The following is a 12,801-nucleotide window of genomic DNA, read 5'->3' as shown; positions in this document are numbered from 1 at the left end:
CATGATTCTTGGAGTCGGTCTATGTATATGTGATCTATATGAATTAAGTCTTGCGAGTACCTTCGTACTCAGCTGCTCTATAGGTTTTGTAGGTGAAGAGGAAGCGGTATTTGGCTACTTTGCGCCTGCCGAGTGTGGTGGCAGGCATGACTAGTGCATCCTACTCAGTTGGCGTGCTTTTGTGATAGAGCCTAAGGGCATACGACTCTATCCTCCTTTTGTTGTTTGTAGCTTTAGCTTCCGCTATGTAGTTTTTTTTATTGGTTAGAAGTTGAGCAGATTTTAGTCTCCTTCTATCTCTCTTTTGTTGTAAATTGTAATAACTTGGTAGTGTTTAAGAACTTGTAATATAATGTTAATTACTTGCTCTTTCTTAAGTTATGTTGTGATGTTAGATGTTGTAAAGGCATGTGTTCCGATTTTAGGTACAAAACAAGTCTCGGAACTACTGGATGATATTATGGTTAATCATCAAGATGGTGATTATAAATAATGATCCTTCTGGTGATTAATTAGAATATTATCTGGACGGTTCTCCCACAGCAGCTTGCAAGGGCATGTGGTTGGTGCATATTCTGAGTGACATGCTCATCTCAGAGCCTAGCGCACCAGTTGTGAAGATTGACAACAAGTCCACAATCTCGTTGATCAAGAACCCAATGCATCATGACCGGAGCAAGCACATATACACAAAGTTTCATTTCATTTAGGAGTGTGCAAAAAAAGGCCAGATTGACATTGAGTTTATCGGAATAGCTGAGCAGCTTGGCGATATTCTCACCAAGTCTCTTGGTCGCATCGAGCTTCAGGAACTCCGCGCATAGATTGACATCATCAACATCGAAGAACTGCATCAGGATTAGAGGGAGTTTGTTGCACGAATAATCCTGCAGCAGAGTTAGTGTCATTTCTGTTTCTTTTCTGCATGTGCATAGATTTTAGTACTACATGGCCGTTTCATTTGCATCTGCATATCGGTTATTTTTTGCATTAGGCTGAGTTAAGTAGGTGCTTAATTTCTTTATGGCTGTTACAATTTCTAATTAGCTTCTAAGAGCCCATGTAATTGCATTTTACATAGCAATATAAAAATCAGAAAATGCTGCAAATTTCTAGTTTGATTCTGACATAGAAGTCCACTAACAAGAATTTGGGATTAGAGTCATGCAATTAGTTAGTTAGTCGTGTTTGAGACGAAAACAAAATGATTTTGTGATTAATTAATCTACCAAGTCTTAAAGTTAGATCTCCCCTAAGCTCCCGTCTTTTCACTTAATTGGATTCCTTTCTTTCTCCAATTGGCGCCAAGGGTTTGACTGTAGATATTATGTACGTTGGTGATAATGCGTTTGCTTTCGTTGATTGCCTGACAAATGTTCAGGTAAAGGAAGGGCCCTTTTGCATTAAATTTGATTTTGTTCTGAACTTTTTGTTGGTGAAATAGATATGAAAGATGGTGAAGATTAACTAGATGTTAAACCATACGAATAAACTTGACAGTATCTATGAAACCATGCACCTATGCAAGGTTCACATTCTCAGTTATAAATTTACTAGGGAACCATAGAAAAACCAAATCCCAAGGTTTGGATTTTTGCAGTTTTTTGAAACGAGATCTTCTAACAAAATTGAAATAGAAAACTGACCAATTTTTCTGAAAATTCCATAAATCACCCAATTTTTTAAAAAATTGTAGGGTTGACTCATTCAAATATTTCACTACTACATAAACTATTTTTAGAGGCGGTTCATAACACGTTTTCATAAGCGTTTAGTACACCCACCTGTGATCGAAGATCTGTGAAAATTGATAATTTTCACGTGTAAAATAGATCGCCTGTGAAAATCTATTTTCATAGGCGGTTCACATAAGGAACCACCTGTGGAAATCGGTTTTCACAGGCGGTTCCTTAAGTGAATCGACTGTAGAAATGGTTTTCACAAGCAGTTCTCTTAAGGAAGTGCTTGTGGAAATGGATTTTCACAGGCGGTTCCTTAAGTGAATCGCCTGTGATAATCGATCTCCGAATTGACCTTTTTTTTTTCCCGAAAAAGCGAATTTTTTTACCCAAGGAACCCCCGTCGTCATGCCGTTGCAAGTCAATGGCCACGCTATATTTTTTGCACTGTTTTCAGTTTTTGCGTTTCATGAGAATCGAACCCGCAACCTCCCTCCCCTCTACCCTCGTGCCCGAACCGCCTTACCACCTCACCTATCAAGCAGCAATGATTGAAACGGGATATTTCATCCTTTTAACCTTTTACGCCAAAGGTTTTCATAGGCGGTTCCTTAAGTGTACCTCCTGTGATAATTGCTGTGAATGTGAACCGCCTTCAGTAAAATGATCATAACTTTTTCATACGGACTCCAATTTGAACGTTTTTTTAACTATACGGACATCTATAGAAAAAGTAACATCCGTTTGTCCCCAACTTTGTCAAGTTTGGCAATTTTTTCGAGGTAAAAATAGCTTGAAAGATTGAATTCTCGCCTCTAAAAGTTTCTGCACTATTTTCAGAACGCACGTCTGTGTACATAGCCGTCACCTCTTACATCAAACTTGAGCAAAAATATACTATGGTTCCTATTCTAGTGCTGCTGAGGTGAGAAAAAAATAAGAGAAAAATAAAATAAAAAATATTTATGGCCATGCTAATGCTTGATGATACTTGATGCTATTGTTATCACTAGTACTTCTGTAAGTAGAGTCTTGTTATTGATAGTGGGGGTCTTTGATCTTCTTTTAGTTGATCTTGTTGGAGATGTTGAAGTTGATAGTATTCTTTTTCTTCTCTGGATTTACTTGCATTAATAGGACTTATGGTAACAACAGCATATGTGTGATCGAAACTTATGTGTAAAACTTTAACTGATTATTTGGATACATAAATTATCTTAAAACAAAAAAATTCAATTACAAAGTTGTATATGTCGTCGAGGGCTACAATTTTCATATAAAATTTGTCTCACTCCGAGTTCGTATGAAAAAATTATGAATTTTTTAAGAGAAGCAGTTATCTATTTTCATAGAAGGTTTTTTATGTGAATCGCCTCTAAAAATAGCCCTTCATTTTCATAGGTGGTTCACATAAGGAATCACCTGTGGTAATGATCATTTTCACAGCTGGTTCCTTATGTGAACCGCCTGTGTTAATCGGTTCATTTTCACATGCGGTTGATATATGGAACCGTTTGTGAAAATGATCTATTTCCACAGCGGTTCCTTATATGAACTGCCTATGAAAATCGTAGTATTTTCATAGACGGTTTATATAAGTAATTGCATGCGAAAATAACCATTTCTATAGACGGTTCCTTATGTGAACTGCTTGTGAAAATAGTACGATTTCTACAGGTGGTTCACATAAGGACCGCTTGTAGAAATAACCTTTATACAGGCAGTTTCTTCCGTCGCCGGTCTTTAGAAATTGGTCAGACGGTTTGCCATATGATCCACCTGTAAAAAGACATTCTAGGTGTCTCGAAAATTAGTTTCTGTAGTAGTGTTTGCAGTTTTTCTTTTGGCATGTATGGTTCCTTACCTGCTGCCTAGGGTTATTCACTGTTGAAACTCTTCCCTTCCAAGAAGCGCCCTCCCTGCATCGAGTATGTGGTTCAAGTTAATGATGTTGATATGTTCACACTAATTGGAGGCTCCCGAACAAGTTAAGGATGTTGATATGTTCACACTAATAGCTTTACACCTATGGCATCTACTGAACAGCCGAGACAACAAATGTGAAATAACACTGCTGCTGTATCTAATTCTCACTGTGATAAATAGCGAATAGAACAGCACCCCCTGGGGCCTATAAATGGAGACCATCACCAGCACGATGGAAGGCAAGCAAGCTCAACAACCAGCTCAGCAGCTAGCTATCCTCCTCTCTTGAGACAAACAAGTGAGCACACCATGCTTCGGGCCAAGAACCCTGTAGCGACCGAGGGTGAGGTGACGATAGAAAAGGTGGAGAAGATTAAACCTGTCGGCGAGGTGGTCACCAGACCACCGCCAGAGCAGATAACGATGGTGGGGCAGATGGATTCTGGTGTTGCCGTCTCTGACATGAAGGTGCCGATCGTGTTGTCAGCGAAATACATCGACGAGTACATCGCGAGGAAGAAGGAGCAGTTTGATCAGCCATGAGCTTAGTTTAAGCTAGTTTGAGAAGAGATGGAAAGTCTAAAAGCTCAGCACCGGTGCTCATGATCTAATGTTCTATCTAATACTCAGAATACAGCATTATGTTATGGAATTAGTATATCTATAAGACTGCTTTAGTTATGGACAAGCATATGTACCATGTGAGCTGTTAGCACTATGAAGACTGATATATAACAATACATTATTAATCCTAAATATCTTTATCTATCATTTATGATCAAGTTATAAGTGACGGGTAACTTATCACTAATGTTATAGGTGACAGGTAATATTATGACCTATCATCTATTAGCCGTTATCTGTGACATGTAAATACCTGGTCCCGACCTGAGGCGATATAACTGACGGGTCATGTAATGACCCATCACTTATGGTATGTCTTCTTTGTTCGTTTTTCACGTAGTGGAGAGAGGGAGGAGAGAGGGGCGCACGGCGAGAGAGGAGAGTTCGAGAGAGGGAGGAAAAAAGGGGACCAGAGTGAGAGAGAGAGAGGATGAGGAGAGAGGAGAGCGCGGTGCAGAGGAGATAGGAGAAAGCGGACATGAGGGCTTACGAGCTAAAAGTTTATTGAAGTAAAATTTCGGGTTCGGACCCTATATCAGTGCCGGTCTAACCAGACTTGATTGTTGATCGATTTCAGAATGTTACGATTAACGATTGAGCTCAAAATATTACGAACTAACACCGATACTTTATCAGTGCCAGTTTGTACCTAACCGGTACAAGGGCATCACGACTATCTCAGACAGTCTTCTGAAAAAGGAAAAAAGAAAGAAAAATGCAGTTCACACATGGAAAGAACCGAAATCGAAGGATCGAGACATGGAGTCAAGTCTCCCAGGCTCCCAGCCGGTGTGGAAGGCACCAGATGAATGCGCTTTCGGCAAACGTGTAACCGCAAGCTTACCTTTGCATCGATTTATCAATCCAGCTAGGCAGCTAGTAAGATGCCTTGATCGATATTTGCAAATGTAGGTGGAGCAGTCTGAGCAACACAATAGTTTTGCATCGGCAGCTTTCTCGATCGGTCAAGTACGTGTGTGATTCCTGCTGCGGTTACGACTACGATATTTAGCTCCATTTTGCCGGTGATTTGACTCTCTGATGTTTAGCTTTGCTGAAGCAAGTTTTCCTGATCTAAGTACCCGATCATTTTTATGCATGATCTGCACCGAATAAGAACTTAATTCGTCTTCAAAATGCTTCCATGCACAATTAACACCCCTAGTTGAAATTAGGAGCCCGACATTTTGAACAATTTATGTGGGGAACAGATCGACAACAGGCAGCACAGATTCCACGCCGAACTCTTTTGGACTTTCAGGGAACGAGATCGACTTCCATGAATTTTCTGTTGGTAACCATTAGGTCTTTAAGATGTGTACACACCATAAGACTAAAGTATACACGTGTATTTTTAGATTTTACCTTTTAGTTTTCTTCTTTCCGAGTGTCCCCAGAAATGGGTTAATAGGATGCACAGCTATGGCAAAAGTTGGGCTATTCTTCTTCTTCCTCATTTTCTCATCAGATCAGAGGTTGCCAATGACTGCATGAGTTGGTTGTGGAGTTGTGAATGACTGCAGTTAGTTTGTCGTCTATCATCACCCTGTTTCTCATATCAAATACCCCATCGGCCTCGTCGGATAATCCGCTCTTATCCAATCACGGAGCTAGCCTAAAGTTTTACCTGCACTAGTACATAAATGGTTATCAGTGCCTGCTTAAAAACGTCATCAGTGACGGTTTTTTAGACAATACTAATTACTCGGTACTGATAATTATGAATCATTAGTGCTAGTTGTATAACCGACACTGATAATTAGTCTCAATGATCTGTGATATGTATCAGTGCCGGTACCAACCGACACTAATACATATCATAGGGTCAAACAAATCTCGCATTTTAGAAATAAAAATGATTTCAGCACATATGCAGCTTGCTCATAGCATTTACATTACATGATACAATATTTCTAGGTATAGCCTGCGCTTGCACTGGCATGTTCCTCACCCAACAATTGTAGTTGTAGTAGTCTTAGCGCAATGTCTGCCAAAGGGAGATCACATATGTAGCACATACATAACACTCCGATGGACAAAGAAACAAACAGATAAAAGAAAATTGGTTATTTTTTGCATTAGGCTGAGTTAAGTAGGTGCTTAATTTCTTTATGGCTATTACATTTTGTAATTAGCTTCTAAGAGCCCATGTAATTGCATTTTACTTAGCAATATAAAAATAAAAAAAATGCTGCAAATTTTGTGTCGCAGCAAAAAAAACCTCCTGTGCTTAAGTGTGTTTGCGTGCATCCTGGTTTGATTCTGACATAGAAGTCCACTAACAAGAATTTGGGATTAGAGTCATGCAATTAGTTAGTTAGTTAGTCGTGTTCGAGATGAAAACAAAATGATTTTGTGATTGATTAATCTACCAAGTCTTAAAGTTAGATCTCCCCTAAGCTCCTGTCTTTTCACTTAATTGGATTCCTTTCTTTCTCCAATTGGCACCAAGGGTTTGACTGTAGATATTCTGTACGTTGGTGATAATGCGTTTGCTTTCGCTGATTGCCTGACAAATGTTCAGGTAAAGGAAGGGCCCTTTTGCATTAAATTTGATTTTATTCTGAACTTTTTGTTGGTGAAATAGATATGAAAGATGGTGAAGATTAACTAGATGTTAAACCATATGAATAAACTTGACAGTCTCTATGAAACCATGCACCTATGCAAGGTTCACATTCTCAGTTATAAATTTACTAGGGAACCATAGAAAAACCAAATTCCAAGGTTTGGATTTTTGCAGTTTTTTGAAACGAGATCTTCTAACAAAATTGAAATAGAAAACTGACCAAATTTTCTGAAAATTCCATAAATCAACCAATTTTTTTAAAAAATTGCAGGGTTGACCCATTCAAATGTTTCACTACTACAGAAACTATTTTCAAAGGCGGTTCATAACCCGTTTTCACAGGCATTTAGTGCACCCGTCTGTGATCAAAGACCTGTGAAAATTGATAATTTTCACAGGTGTAAAATAGACCGTCTGTAGAAATCTATTTTCATACGTGGTTCACATAAGGAATCACCTGTGGAAATCGGTTTCCACAGGCGGTTCCTTAAGTGAACCGCCTGTAGAAATGGTTTTCACAAGTGGTTCTCTTAAGGAAGTGCCTGTGGAAATGGATTTTCACAGGCGGTTAATTAATTGAACTGCTTGTGATAATCGATCTCCGAATTGACCTTTTTTTTCCGAAAAAGGTAATTTTTTTTACCCAAGGAACCCCCGCGGTCATGCCGTTGCAAGTCAACGGCCACGCTATATTTTTGCACTGTTTTCAGTATTAGCGTTTCATGGGAACCTCCCTCCCCTCTACCCTCGTGCCCGAACCGCCTTACCACCTCACCTATCAAGCAGTTGTGATTGAAACGGGATATTTCATCCTTTTAACCTTTTACACTGAAGGTTTTTACAGGCGGTTCTCTTTAGGAACCGCCTGTGAAAACCGATTTTCACAGGCGGTTCCTTAAGTGAACCTCCTGTGATAATTGCTGAATGTGAACCGCCTTCAGTAAAACGGAATAACTTTTTCAGACGGACTCCAATTTGGACATTTTTTTGACTATACAGACATCCTTAGAAAAAGTAACATCCGTTTCTCCCCAACTTTGTCAAGTTCGGCAATTTTTTCGAGGCAAAAAATGACTTGGAAGATTGAGTTCTCGCCCCTAAAAGTTTCTGCACTATTTTCAGAATGCGCTTTTGTGTACATAGCCGTCACCTCTTACATCAAACTTGAGCAAAAATGTACTATGGTTCCTATTCTAGTGCTGCTGAGGTGAGAAAAAATAAGAGAAAAAAAAATAAAAAATATTTATGGCCATGCTAATGCTTGATGACACTTTTTAGATAAAGGAAATATGTCCGGCCTTTTGCATCCTCCGATGCATACAACCCCATAATGTTTATTACAAAGTCTCGACCTGAACGATTAAAGGATCAAAGGGAAAATATTTGCATCCTACAAAGCAAATAGACTCTTGTTCATTATTGCATAGTCTCATTATAAGAATTATCCGCATAATCTATAATTAAGCCGTCACCCATGCTTGGCGAACATATCCATGCTTGATGACACTTGATGCTATTGTTATCACTAGTACTTCTGTAAGTAGAGTTTTGTTATTGATAGTGGGGGTCTTTGATCTTCTTCTAGTTGATCTTGTTGGAGATGTTGAAGTTGGTAGTATTCTTTTTCTTCTCTGGATTTACTTGCATTAATAGGACTTATGGTAACAATAGCATATGTGTGATCGAAACTTATGTGTAAAACTTTAACTGATTATTTGGATATATAAATTATCTTAAATAAAAAAAAATTGAACTACAAAGTTGTAGATCTCGTCGAGGGTTACAATTTTCATATAAAATTTGTCTCAATCCGAGTTCGTATGAAAAAGTTATGAATTTTTTAAGAGAAGCAGCCATCTATTTTCATAGGAGGTTCCTTATGTGAATCGTCTCTGAAAATAGCCATCCATTTTCATAGGTGGTTCACACAAGGAACTGTCTGTAGTAATGGTTATTTTCACAGCTGGTTCCTTATGTGAATCGCCTGTGTTAATCAGTTCATTTCCACATGCGGTTGATGTATGGAACCGCCTGTGAAAATGATCCATTTCCACAGGCGGTTCCTTATATGAACTGCCTGTGGAAATTGTAGTATTTTCACAGACGGTTTATATAAGTAACTGCATGCGAAAATAATTATTTCTACAGACGGTTCCTTATGTGAACTGCTTGTGAAAATAATACGATTTTTACAGGCGGTTCACGTAAGGAACCGTTTGTGAAAATAACCTTTACACAAGCAGTTTCTTCTGTCGCCCGTCTTTAGAAATCGGTCAGATGGTTTGCCATATGACTCGCCTGTAGAAAGACATTCTGGTGTCTCGAAAAATAGTTTCTGTAGTAGTGCTTACAGTTTTTCTTTTGGCATGTATGGTTCCTTACCTGCTGCCTAAGGTTATTCACTGTTGAAACTCTTCCCTTCCAAGAAGCACCCTCCCTGCATCGAGTATGTGGTTCAAGTTAAGGATGTTGATATGTTCACACTAATTGGAGGCTCCCGAACAAGTTAAGGATGTTGATATGTTCACACTAATAGCTTTACACCTATGGCATCTACTGAACAGCCGAGACAACAAATGTGAAATAACACTGCTGCTGTATCTAATTCTCACTGTGATAAATAGCGAATAGAACAGCACCCCCTGGGGCCTATAAATGGAGACCATCACCAGCACGATGGAAGGCAAGCAAGCTCAACAACCAGCTCAGCAGCTAGCTATCCTCCTCTCTTGAGACAAACAAGTGAGCACACCATGCTTCGGGCCAAGAACCCTGTAGCGACCGAGGGTGAGGTGACGATAGAAAAGGTGGAGAAGATTAAACCTGTCGGCGAGGTGGTCACCAGACCACCGCCAGAGCAGATAACGATGGTGGTGAACATGAAGAAGGTGCCGATCGTGTTGTCAGCGAAATACATCGACGACTACATCGCGAGGAAGAAGCAGCAGTTTGATCAGCCATGAGCTTAGTTTAAGTTAGTTTGAGAAGAGATGGAAAGTCTAAAAGCTCAACACCGGTGCTCATGATCTAATGTTCTATCTAATACTCGGAATACAGCATTATGTTATGGAATTAGTATATCTATAAGACTGCTTTAGTTATGGACAAGCATATGTACCATGTGAGCTGTTAGCACTATGAAGACTGATATATAACATGACATTATTAATCCTAAATATCTTTATCTATCATTTATCAAGGTCCAGCTGGTATTAGTTGAACTTCAACCACTTATTTCTTGAAGTCTTCTATTTGATCTGAATTCTGAAACTCTGAATGACCTGAAATTAGCTGTGGAAACAGAAGTTCAGCATGCTTCAATTCGGCAGGCAGAAACTTTATTCACACTTAAATCGCATCAGTTTCAATTCGCGCAAAGACTTTTGATTTCTTTTTTTCTGTGAGTGGTGTTCAACTGTTTCCCAATGCAGGAGTAAGACACTTGGAAAAAATTCTGCACGTTTTCTACACTTCTGCGCTTCTTGTTGTCCTTCGCTGATTGAAAATGATGTAGGCCCTCATCTCACAAGCAGGTGATCTGGACAATCTAAAATATATGAACCGGGCACTTGCTAATCTTACGATGTCCTAAGACTTTTATGAGTGTATATAGGACAGTTCAAATTTTGTCGCACTCATTCAACGCACCTACAACACTTCACTAGACCATGTTTACTATGCATGTTTCTCTGGTGCTTTTGTGCTAAGCGATAGATACTTGTCTCTTTTTACAATGGAAATTAGATTTGACATTGGCTGATGATATGAGGTCACACATTGGCAAATGATGATGTTGTATTTCTAGATGTAGTTCCCTCTTCAAGATATTGCATGTAGCTACTGAGCACACTTTTATTCGGTTGATACTTCTGCATGCATATATGGAGCGCGAACTTCTTTCACTTATAATGTGTTGCTATACAAATTCAGATACCAATCCATTGTGAAATTTAAGTTAAGCTCCAGCCATGTTTGCCATGTCTCTTTTGTGCTTTTGTGCTAAGCGATAGGTGCTTTGTCTCTTTTTAATAGTTTTTTTCCTTATGTGAAGATGGTTGATCCAACACTTCGGTTGCTTTGACGACCAATAAACCAAAGAGATGTAGTGGCTGAGGACCTAGCAAGAAGCCTAAGGTTCGATTTATCATCTCCAAGGTCTCAACAACCGGGGCACCTATTGCAACTGAGGTCGTCAATAAAGAAGGCGAGTTTCATTACCCAAAGAATCTGACCCTTCCTAGTCTTGTTATGACAAGTGTCATCCATGCCCTATTATTACTGCAGGTACTATTATAACCGGTAATAATAATTTATCACTACTGGTTCATAAGCTCATGGAGCACATGAAAAGCCGAGCTAGCAAGAACAGGCAGTGATAGTTAACGATGAGTAGTATAGAACTACCATGTCATAATACTCCAGGGTTTTTCATGATTCTCGGGGCATATTTTAATCTCCGGGAAGGGAATCCCTAGATGAATAGAAACTGCATATAGTTACCAAAGATATCTTATAAACAGGGAAGTTTATCTCTAAGAACGGGAAAGAAGACTTCAGAGGATGTACGTTGTTGCACCTATATATACGGAGCCTGCGGACCCTACGAAGAACAAGTCATTAGAAGCCAAAAGCTAAGCCATCACAAGCCTGCAAAAGCTCTATATCAACCAAGCCTTTTGCAGCTAGATCTTATTCGATTACACGCAAGAAAGTTATCCAACTAGATTAGATCTATCTATGCTAGCCACACACCCTCTTGTAACAGTACCAGAGATCAATACAAGATAAATAGGATGTAGGACTATTGTCCGAAGAGAGGTCTGAACTAATATAAAAACCCATCTATGTGCTCTTTGATTCATCTAATTAAAGCATCCCCCACTTCTTCAACAAATTAGTAAGATCAGTTGTTCACCAATCATCGACAATAGTGATTATCAGTGCTGGTTCATAACAATAACCGATAGTGATACAAGCTCCTCGTAGCCCGGTGGCTTGTAGGTCATGAAGCTGATGCACTGCACTTTCCTAACGTTGTCGAAGTCGATGATTCAGAAGGAAATTAACCACTTTGCATGTTCAGAGCTCAGAACACAAGTCTAAACTCTAAATTGAATTCACAGAACGAATGGTTTCTTCGATCCAATCTTATCGCTCACTTGTAGAGGAAGCTCTTGTCGTGTAGGCCGACGGCGAGCATGGTGGTGCCGAGTTGGTTCACCATCTCCACCACCGTCTCCCAGAGCTCCCCCTTCGTCACCATGGATAATGAATGAAATCACAACTAAATCACTGGAACAAAGGCAATGTGCTAAAAGTGCCATCGGAACCCTGCTTAATCTCCCATGATGAATATAGTAGCAAATCAACAATAATTTTGAATCGATGCAACATCACCACTGATCCATACATATTAAAGAACAAACACATCAGAGACAAGTTAGAGAGAGTTTGGTCACACCCAGGATCCATGTTGATCATATCGCATAGTTCGATGTTCACAGCCCAATCCGGGCCTACCAGCATGTCGTTCGTCGCCCTCTCTGTGCATGCCATAACCGTCAACCTCTCGGCAGCACAAACCACCACCACGACCACCTCCAAAACCCTAAATCATGTGCCAAGAAACGCCTGAATCAGCACTAAGATCCCACCTTTCCATCCTAAGAACAACAAATCTCACCCAAAGAACCCATCTTTGACCCTCCAAGAACCCAAATCCCTTACCAAATCTAAGCGAATCGCGACCCTATCATGGATAAGCAGCATAAGGCATGGATGCTGGTGGAGATCTCCATCCAGAAAGTGTGGAAGAGGGAGTTGAGGCTGGCGAGCACATGCAACTTGATCTCAAGTGCTGGCTCCTACAGCATCGCCAGCTAGGCCTTGGTGGTAGTGCGCTTGGCCTAGCAGCAAGCACTACGTGAAAAATAGATATGGGTGACGAGTCATACCCGTCATAGGTGACGAGTCCCATCCCTGTCGCTCTGAACGCGTCACTAA

General features: G+C 39.9%; 1 long non-coding RNA gene across 1 annotated transcript; it reads left to right on the top strand.

The window, feature by feature from the left end:
• Nucleotides 1–3,848: 3,848 nt before the first annotated feature.
• On the top strand, nucleotides 3,849–9,967 carry LOC133928413 (uncharacterized). The gene is made up of 2 exons (XR_009911446.1): nucleotides 3,849–4,073; nucleotides 9,684–9,967. It is a non-coding gene; the product is annotated as an uncharacterized LOC133928413 (long non-coding RNA).
• Nucleotides 9,968–12,801: the final 2,834 nt, after the last annotated feature.

Source organism: Phragmites australis, chromosome 9 (assembly GCF_958298935.1).
Source record: "Phragmites australis chromosome 9, lpPhrAust1.1, whole genome shotgun sequence".
In the NCBI taxonomy this organism is placed as follows: Eukaryota; Viridiplantae; Streptophyta; class Magnoliopsida; order Poales; family Poaceae; genus Phragmites; species Phragmites australis.
The sequence above is the reverse complement of the archived record's forward strand: the minus strand, read 5'-3'. Positions and strand labels throughout refer to the sequence as shown.